Raw genomic sequence first — 10,607 nt, 5'->3', positions numbered from 1 at the left:
CATGATCCAGAGGAATGATGGTGGCCTATTAAAACCAAGGTATCTATCAGAAGCTTACTTTATTCAGTATCTGAGTTCTAGATCAGCAGAACTGCCTAATGGGGGACAATCATGGGTTTTAATTGATACTTAAAAAGACAGATCCTCACATCTTCCTTATGCCGCCAAACATAATTACCAATTATCATCCAAATAATACAGAATTTATTTAAATAATCTGCTGATTTACAGGTGGACTTTCAGGTGCACTTAGATGTTGTGTGAACCCTGGATACCTACCTTGGGATATCAGCACAATTGTCACATGCCTACAAATCCATATTTACATGAATTGCTAACATTTGAAAACTCTTGCAAAGAAATGTAATCCATTCTATTTCTTACATCATTTTTACTTATTCCAGACAGTATTTTAGCTAGTTGCCAGTCAGTACAAATCCATGTAGTATTTTTATCAGTTTTAACTATGAGCCTTTTGTGGTTTGATTCCTCAGATCTCTTTCGTTGTTGTATTTTGGACTTTCATTCATGTCCATGTTGTCAAACATCTAGACTGTATGATTTTCTGTCCTTGATAAATTTGTATTGGTTTTTCACGGGTTATTTCTGGGTCATTCAATAGTCTCTCTGTCTCTCTCTCTCTCTCTCTTTCTGTCTTTTGTCTCACATCCCAATCACAATATCATGTCTTTTCAGGGACTCAATAATCATAGTATATTTCTAGATATCAGAGAGTTGCAACTCTAGTAGGGTTTTTAACTATTCCATTCTTCTACTCAGGACATGCTTCTGCTTTGTGTTACTCATACTACTATGTGTGATTCTGAAATCACTTAGAATCCAAGGCTGAAAGAGGTCTGTTCAATTCAGGGTCTGACATTAGGGCCTGAAGCTCTTTTTGACTAGAATTGCTGACCTTTTTGACAGGGCATTAAACTAAGACCGCTGGGGGATAGGCAGTCTATTAAGAGCTCTAGCCAGGTCATGTCAGCCACATTACTAATAACTTGGGCAGCCCAGGGGAACCCGCTCTGACGACAGCCCAAGGAAAGGTCCCGCCTCACCCCATAGGGAAGCATAGGGCTTTTCGTGGCAGACTCAAATGCCTATACACAAATGTTAGGAGCTTGGGAAACAAGCAAGAGGAACTGGTCCTTCTCTTATGTGAAAATGACTATGACCTTGTAGGGATAACAGAGACCTGGTGGGACTCCACCTATGATTGGTCTGTTGCTTTGGAGGATTATACCTTGTACAGGAGAGACCATCTTGGGAAGAGGGATGGGAGTGTTGCTCTCTATGTCAAGGATCAATTCACTTCCCTGAAAATTGAGTTTTCTAACCAGTAAGGGTGTCTTGAGACCCTCTGGGTCAAAATACAGGGAGAACATGGGGAGGGTGACATACTTGTAGGCGTTTACTATAGACCTCCCCACCAAGAGGAAGAACTTGATTGGGAATTCAATAGGGATCTGGTCGAAGCCACGTGCTCTCGATGCATGATCATCATGGGGGACTTCAACTTTCCTGACATCTCTTGGGATGAATGCATGGCCAAATCTGACAGGTCGTGCAGCTTTCTTGCTTGCATTATGACCCCTACCTAATACAGGAAATCTATGGGCCAACTAGGGGAAAGGCATTGCTTGATCTGGTCCCAGCCAAAGGGGAGGACTTGGTGAGTGATCTGAGGATCAAGGGGAAGCTTGGTGATAGCAACCATGATTTGGTCACATTCTCAGTTCACTGAAGAGCAGAAAAATCCCTCAGTAAAACAGAAATCCTTAACTTTAGGAAAGCTGACTTTCTTAAACTCAGAGATTTGGTAAGTCAGGCAATTAGAGTCCATACCCCCCTAGATAAGGGAGTACATGAGGAATGGTCATCTCTCAAGAACATAATCCTTGAGACACAGGGAAAAAAATTCCATCTTGCAAGAAATGTAATTAATGGGCAAAGAAGCCCCCTTGGCTGAACAAGGAACTCCAAAGAGAAGCCTTCTCCAGTTGGAAAATGGGAAGAGACACCAAATAGGACTACTCAGCACTTGCCCACACCTGTAGGGAGTGGTCCAGAAAAGCCAAGGCACAAACCAAACTCAGGCTAGCTTCGGGGATCAAGGACAACAAAAAGACCTTCTTCAGATATGTGGAAAGTCAAAAAAAGAACAAAGACAGCATTGGGCCCCTGCGGGATCAAACGGGGCAGCTGACATCTGACACCCCAGAAAAAGCCAATCTCCTAAATGACATTTTGCATCAGTTTTTCACCCTCCCAAGGGGATCATACTGTCAGAAAGGATGCAAAGCAGCCTGGGAACAGATGGAAGGCCCAAAATTGATGTGGATCAAGTGAAGGAACATCTTGAGAAACTGGATATTCACAAGTCGGCAGGCCCAAATGGAATGCACATGACAGTCTTGAAAGAGCTGGCAGACATCATTGCACCTGCCTTGGCAAAGATATTTGAAAATTCAAGCAAGGTTCTGGAAGACTAGAAAAGAGCAAATGTGGTCCCTATCTTCAAGAAAGGGAGGAGGGATGATCCAGAGAATTATAGACCAATCAGTCTGACGTCCATTCCTGGAAAAATCCTGGAGAAAATTGTCAAGGGATCCATCAATGCCAGACTAATGGAAGGCAAGTTTCTGAAGAGAGCCAACACAGCTTAGTGACTAGCAGGTCTTGCCTGACCAACCTTATCTCCTTCTATGACCAGGTGACAAGGGAAATGATGTGGCTGTCATATATCTGGATTTCAAGAAAGACTTTGACCTAGTTCCCAACGATGTCCTCATGGCTAAGCTGGGGAACTGTGGCTTTGATCAACTTATGATCCAATGGCTAGGTAACTGGCTATGGGATTGGACCCAAAGAGTACTAGTTAATGGGAGAAAATGAATGTGGTCCAGGGTGATCAATGGAGTCCCTCAGGGCTTAGTACTCTTTAACATCTTCATTAATTATGTGGAGTCAGGAGTCAAATGTGAACTGGCAAAGTACGCAGATGACACCAGATTGTGTTACACCCCAGGACAAGCTGGTGATACAGGCCAACTTGAACATGCTTTCAAGGTGGGCTGAGCAAAACCAGATGACCTTCAATGTTGAGAAGTGTAAGGTGCTGTACCCCAGCAGGAAGAACTCTCAACACACTTAGAAGCTCAGCAGTGCTACTCTCGCTAGCACCATGCCTGAAAGAGACTTGGGGGTCCTGATTAACCAATGTGATGCTGTGGCTGGCAAAGCAAACCAAACTCTGGCATGCATCTACCGATGCATCTCAAGCAAAACCAAGGATGTCATCCTCTCGCTTTACTTGGTCTTGGTGAGGCTGGAGTACTGTGTCCAGTTTTGGGCCCCCTACTTCAGGAAGGATGTAGAAAAGCTTGAGAGAGTCCAGAGGAGAGCCATTCGCCTGACGGGCAGGCTCTATGAGGAGAGGCTGAGGGATTTGGGACTCTTTAGTTTGGAAAAGAGAAGGCTCAGGGGGGACTTGGTAGCAGCCTACAATTATATAAGAGGGATACATCAGGACCTGGGAGAATGGCTGTTCACCAGAGCTCCCCGAGGGATAACATGGTTTAACAGCTATAAACTCCAGGAAGGCCGATTTAGACTAGACATAAGAAAAATGTTCTGTATGGTGTGAGTGTTCAGGGTCTGGAACAGACTTCCCCAGAGGTGGTGCAAGCACCTACTTTGGACTCTGTCAAAAAACATCTGGATATTTTTCTTGCTGGGATCACTTGATCTCAGCTGACTTCCTGCCTATGGTGGGGGGGCTGGACTTGATGATCTCACAAGGTCCCTTTCAGCCCCTAATGTCTATGAATCTATGAATCTAACTAATCAGAATTTCATGTTAGAGTTTGAAAGCTGTTTTTTATAGAGCCCTTCAAAGGTACAGTTCCCCATGTGAGGTGCAGACCTTTCATCCTTCTTGGGCAGAAGGACCCCACATTTTGTCAGTTAGACAGCAGAGCCAATGACACAGCACTCTGTGATCCCATGTCCTTAGACTATTTCTAACCTCTCTAGAGACCTACCTCAATGTGACAATTCTAGATTTTTAAGTTAAACACATCAAGGAAATTGTAGCAGTAAAACAAGGAAACAGACACGCACATACAAATGCACACACTTACTTTACTTACAAAAGTCACCTGGAAGTTCCTGACCTGTAGAAAACAAGCATTTCCTGTTTTTGTCGCAGTTCTTCAGGCTAAGCAACCTTTCTAGCCTTATCCTGTTTCTAGCAGTGGAAAGGCTTCTCTTGCTTAGAGAGAATTCCTTTCTTAAAGCAGCCTCTACTGTAGACTTTCCAGGTCCCAACCTCCCTCATCACCTGTTAACTTCTATCTGGACAGAGAATTGTTGAAAGCCCTTGCTGGTAATACTGCCATTGTTTCACTGATAGCACTGGATTGCTTTATTATGACTTTCTAGGCATAGTCTATCCGGGTAGTGTCAAATACCTGATACACAATAAACATTCCATGCTACGCTAAATATTACTTTGAAAATGAAGGCTGGAAATACAATTTTGTATTCCCAAAACAAACATGGGGAGATGGTACAGTCACCCACCTTGGCAATTTTCAAAAAGCATCTTGATGCCCATCTGACCCCAGCAGTCTTTCCTTCCCAAGTGCAGACAGGCTGGACCAGACCCCTAACAGCTATGAAACTATGGAATTCATAAAATACAGACATATTCCTCAAAATGCAGACATAAAATGCACACATATTCCCCAAAACCATTACACCTTCTCCTTATTTTTAACAACTAGGTAGGGCTTCTTGCACTCCCAAGATCACTAATCAGCATGGAATTATCTCTAAATCAAAATAATTGTTGTACATGCAACTCTCAAAGGCAATGAGTGCCTTATTTTTTCACATACAGCACCCACCTTTTTCACAAAAATAAGCTGCTGGACATTGGGATGTGTGTTTTAAGCAAGGAATATGGTAAGAGCAGCTTCTGCAGAAGAAGCCTATTCTGGGGAAAAGAGAAAGCAGTGCTGTACTTATTGCCCACAGGGTAGCATAATGAGCATATAGGGCTACCTCAGTACCACCATGAGCCTTTTGCCCCAGCAGAGGCTTAAGCTACAGAAGCAGCTACTTGCTTGATTGTGCTGCTTTTCTAAACTGAATGGAGCCCTAGGCTGATTGAGCCCTCAGCTGTCCATGCACTGGCTACCCAGCCCTCTTAGCTTGAGAAGAGAAGAGGGACCAGGTACTTTGGCAGTTTGGCTCAGCCAGTGGTGCCTGTGGTATCCTACAGCTAGGGGGTTAACAGAGTAGCATTCAGGATCCAAAGAATAGTATGCTTATGTGGCCAGGGTCTGCAGACATGAGGCAAGGAAAGCCAAGCCATCCATGGAAATCAAGATGGTGACTGAAATTAAAGATTACAAAAAATCCTTCTATAGGATGTTTTCAAGTCAGCTGGTCCAGACCTTCACCTGACAGTATTGAAAGAGCTGACCAAACTCATAGTGGTGCCTCTGGTGGGGCTCTTTAATTGTGGAACTCAGAAAGTTGTCCCTAATGATTGGAAGAAGGTGAACACAGTACCCACCGTCTTTAAGAAGGGAAAGAAGGACGACCCTGCCAACTATAGACTGGTCAGTCTGACTTTGGTCTTGTGGAAGATCTTTGAAAAAATTGTCAAGGAGGCCATCAATCACAAGCTCACATCTTGTGGGGAACCAACCAGCATGGCTTTGTAGAGGGGAGGTCATGCCTAACAAACCCGGTGTCCTTTTATGACCAGGTAACTACCACCTAGACATGGGAGAGGAAGTGGACGTTATCTACCTAGATTTCAGCAAGGCCTTTCATGTTGTTTCCCATGAAATCCTCTCAGTTAAGCTGGAGACTACTGGCCTAGACCAGGCTACAGTGAGATGTGTTAGGAACTAGTTCAGCATCCGATGCCAATGAGTTGATTCTGATGCCAGGGTGAGTGTAGCAGAGGGTTTTGCTTTTGAATCGGTATTAGACACCACAAGGGATTAAGCTGAGAGGCACCATGGAGTGAAAAGTGAACTGATTAAATTTGTGGATGATACCAAGCTGTGGGGACAAGCAGACACATCAGAGGACAGGTCAAGGATTCAGGAGGACCTTGCCAGCCTGGTCCTATGGCCTGAACAAAACCATATGAGGTTTAAGAGGGACAAATGCCAGATCCTTCATCTGGGTAGGAAGATCCCTGACTATATCTATACAATGGGTGGTGGTCCACTGGTTGGTACTGCATCTGAAAGGGACCTAGCCACCAGCGAATATGAGCCACCAGTGTGATGAAGACACCAACAGAGCAAATAGAACTCTGGCATGCATCAACAGATGTGTCGCCAACAGATCCAGAGAGGTGATCCTTCCCCTCTATTTGTCATTGGTGAGGCCACAGCTGGAGTACTGTGTCCAGTTCTGGGCACCACACTTCAAAAAAGATGTGGACAAGCTCAAAAGGGTGCAGAGAAGGGCCACCCACATGATGAAGGGCCTGGAGGACAGGTTCTATGAGGAGAGACTTTGAGATCTGGGTTTGTTCAGCCTGAGCAAAAGAAGGCTGAGAGGTGACTTGATAGCCACCTACAAATATGTAGAGGGAGAATACTAGAATCTAAGAGAACAACTTTTCAAAAAAGCCTTATCCCCCCCCCCCCCCATCGAAAATGCAGACCAGTGGACACAAGCTAGTCAAGTAAAAGTTTTGGCTGGTCATAAGGAAAAACTTCTGTATGGATAACTAGAATCTGGAACACACTTCCAGCAGAAGTGGTGCAGTCACTCTGGTGGTCTTTAAGAGGAGGCTGGACAAATACCTCATTGAGCTCATTTGAGCCCAATTACCTTCTGCCTATGGCAGGGGACTGGACTTTATGATCTTACAGGCCCTTCCAGTCCTTCTTTCAATGATTCTATAAATTATTCACCCTTACTACAGCTGCCTGTGTTTTCCCTGGGAAAATACTGTTCTTACCAGTATTTTCAAGAGAAGATCTTTTTTTTTCTTCATTCTGTCTTGCAAAAACGAGGTGTTTATCTTATTTGGAGGTGTTTTGTATGCGAGAAAATATGGTATATGTCCCTTGGGGTAAGTACAGACAGCCAATGCAACATCTTTTTTCCCTCTTTTTAAGGCTGATCTCCTTTTATACTACTGTTAGCCAGCCTGTGGTACCCTCTCCATTTTTACTGACATCCACATTCCCTATAAATGTTTTCAGTGCCATAGTTCTGATATGAATTCCAACATGACTTGAGGCTACCTAAGGGGATAAGGGTGTTGCCTGAGTCTGAGGATTATGATGCCAGGGTCAGTGTAGCAGAGGGTTTTGCTTTTGAATCGGTATTAGACACCACAAGGGGTTAAGCTGAGAGGCACTGTGGAGGTTCTGCGGCAACTTCCAGAGAAGTAAATTTAGGGATGAAATTACCTTAGAGAGAGTAATTTCTTTTTTCATTGGGAAAAAACCCATGTTTAGTACAAAGGTGCAGCAGAGTAATGTTCTGATCTGTTAGACTAAAAGCATCTTTAGCAAAAGAGGATCTGAGTCAGCACTTCATTTCTGGAGAAAATTAGTAAGTTCTCAGTGCTGAGTGAACTGACGTTTTATAATAAAAAGGAAGGGAAGTGTCTGTAAAGTTCTGAAGATTCTAAAAAGCAGAAGCCATGTAATTTAATGTTTAATGCGACTGTTGTTCAGGAAGGTCATCAACAATTGCTAAAAATATCCAGAGATATTTTGTTAACATCAGTATAAATGCCATGTCAAGCACAATTTTAAAAGAATTAGCATACTGTTTTTTTAAGTATTAATTTTTGAAAATATGAAAACCCGGTATGCTTTTAAAAGTAAAATTTCTTTATTCGTGGGCACACATTGTCAATCAATAGTGTACTGAAAGGCACAGTGTCATTTACAAGTTTCTGAAAATTGTTTTTTCCCCAACTGTTAAGTGAATCTTGAATATATACACAGAAATTTGGATCTTTGCATAAATAATTCATGCAAATCTACAAATTCATAGTTACTAGAGGAGAAGATTCTTCCATTCTTATGCCCCAAAATGCACCATGATCATATAGCATAAATGATACTCATATAGCATGAATAAAGGTAGCACAGACAGTCTCTGTCTGCCTTAGGAAGGAATAATTCATTCATCTCTATTTCTAAATAACATCCTGCAGAAATCGTAAAAATTCTTAGTTGGACTATGAAAACAGGTTACAAAAATGAACCTCTTAGGATATTGAAATTACAAAAATAGCTTTCTGTATTAAATCTACTTTTTGTCACTTTGAAAGTTAGTGTATTGTGCATCGTCTTTATTCTATATATTGTGAAAAAGCATGTTATTTCCCCTGTCTCTAGCACAAAGTGACTCACTTTCCAGTTATTTTCTATTGGCAAGGTGAATTTCAATTTCTATCTGACCAACATCCTTTCTTTAAAACTCAAGGAAAAGAAGTAAGTTAATTTTATCTTTGCTCTGATCCTGAACTCATACACATGTGGTTATCTTTTTTAAAGTAAATTTTATAAAGCCACTTAAAACTGTAAATCAATAATCCCATATAGAAAGCCCATTGGGAAAGAGAAAACAATGAATTACATTATGTTTGGTATTCTATTTGTTTAGTCACCCTTAAAGGAAGGCCACTGGAGAAATAAAGTCCAACTGGACAGGAATTCAGAACAGACAAGGCAACTCTAAACTCTAACTCTATTCATTGATGAAGATCAGATTTCAGCAACGTGGAGAAAACTAAGTAAATGTGAAGGAATCACAAAGGTGATATGTTTAGAGATGTTAGCATTCATTGCTTTTACCTGTTTTGGTATCTTACAGAATTGCCTCTCCAGTGGAGCACTTCAAGTAAAAGCATAAGAACTTTACTTTCATTCAAGGGATAATTGAACTGATGCACGCCACTTGTTTCAAACTGTGCACAATCACAACTAAACTCATAGCTTACATTCTTCTTTATTAGTTACTAAGTACCTTCCAGCAGTTTAGTTACTATATTTTTCACTTTCCCTTCTATTATAGAAGCATTGCTATATGATTGTCTCCATTTTTTCTGAATCAACAATGTCATTTCCTCCTCTATACTTTAAATTTAACTCAGAGTATAACAAACTATGTTTCTGAAGCCATAAAGTTAAATTTTCTGCAGTGGGTGCATCTACACATACTATTAATGCACAGTGATAAATTCTGGAGCTTATTGCTCCAGTTAATTGCTCCCAGGAAGCCCTGGGCGTTCCATTTAGATGTGTGCTCAGACTGCAGCACATTGAGCTGGGTTGGAGCAACCTTGGCTGGCAGTAGGCCCAAGGGGTCAGCCTACCAGCCTGAGGCTACTCTGAACAGGATCAATGTACTACAGAGGACCTCATTGGGACATAAGTTTGCTTTACTGTGGGGCTAGCTGGCAGGCAGCCCTGCACTGAAACACCCTCAAGCCCCAGCCAGTTGGGTCAGCATCTACATGTGTATTGCTGCAGATGAAAAAAACACAGCAGGGGAGTACTTGTATTTACAAGCATTTACAAGTACTACTCAGCTGTGCAGCTTATTAGTTTCCTGCACCCTAATAGGGGCGGAGTATAGATGCTGAGACATTTACTCTGGAGTTAATTAGCCAGCTCCTCAGTAAAGGTTTGTGTAGATGCACCCAATGACTTGTAAGTACAGGTGAGAACTAAGTGTGGGACTAAGACTGAATTAAGACCGAACACCAGAATGCTTCTTTGCTCTGAGACAGACAAGGTTCTTTGGGTAAACCTGATGTCATGTATTTGACCAGCTCAAACAATTGGAAAAAATTCTTGTTTGCACGCGGTCAGGCACAACCACCCTTTGTCAGGCTAGGAAGCATCTGCAGTTGGTGTGTGTTCTTCCTGGATGGAAAGAATAGTGAAGAAGCCAGAGGCTGGTATGCTTGCAAGAAAGCCAGTCAGTGACAATATAAATTAAGAAGTCAATGGGTGAGAGACAGGTTGGGGGAGGGGAGGGGAGAGGTATGAATATAGCTGGTAAATAGTGGAGAGGTACCTAGGGAGACGAATGTTATGCAGGTTATAATGTGTCATAAATCCAATGCCTATTTTTCATAGTTTCATAGTTTCTAGGGTTGGAAGGGACCTGAGCAGATCATCTAGTCCGACCCCCTGCCATGGCAGGAAAGAGTACTGGGGTCAAACGACCCCAGCAAGGTGTACATCTAACCCCTTCTTAAAAACCCCCAGGGTGGGAGCCTGCACCACCTCACATGGAAGCTGGTTCCAGACCCTAGCCGCCCTGACCGTGAAGTAGTGCCTCCTGATGTCCAACTTAAATCTTCCCTCCGCCAGCGTGTGACCATTGTTCCTGGTCACTTCTTGCGGCGCTCGGGGGAACAGGGACTCCCCCAGCGCCTGCTGAGCCCCCCTAACCAGTTTATAACAGGCCACAAGATCCCCCCTCAGCCTTCTCTTTTGAAGGCTGAACAGGTTCAGGTCCCGCAACCTTTCCTCATAGGACCTACCCTGCTGTCCCTTGATCATACGAGTGGCCCTCCTCTGGACCCTCTC

Source organism: Gavialis gangeticus, unplaced genomic scaffold (genome assembly GCF_001723915.1).
Source record: "Gavialis gangeticus isolate Ggan-Ray unplaced genomic scaffold, GavGan_comp1, whole genome shotgun sequence".
Lineage (NCBI taxonomy): Eukaryota > Metazoa > Chordata > Crocodylia > Gavialidae > Gavialis > Gavialis gangeticus.
This window is presented reverse-complemented; position numbering follows the sequence as displayed.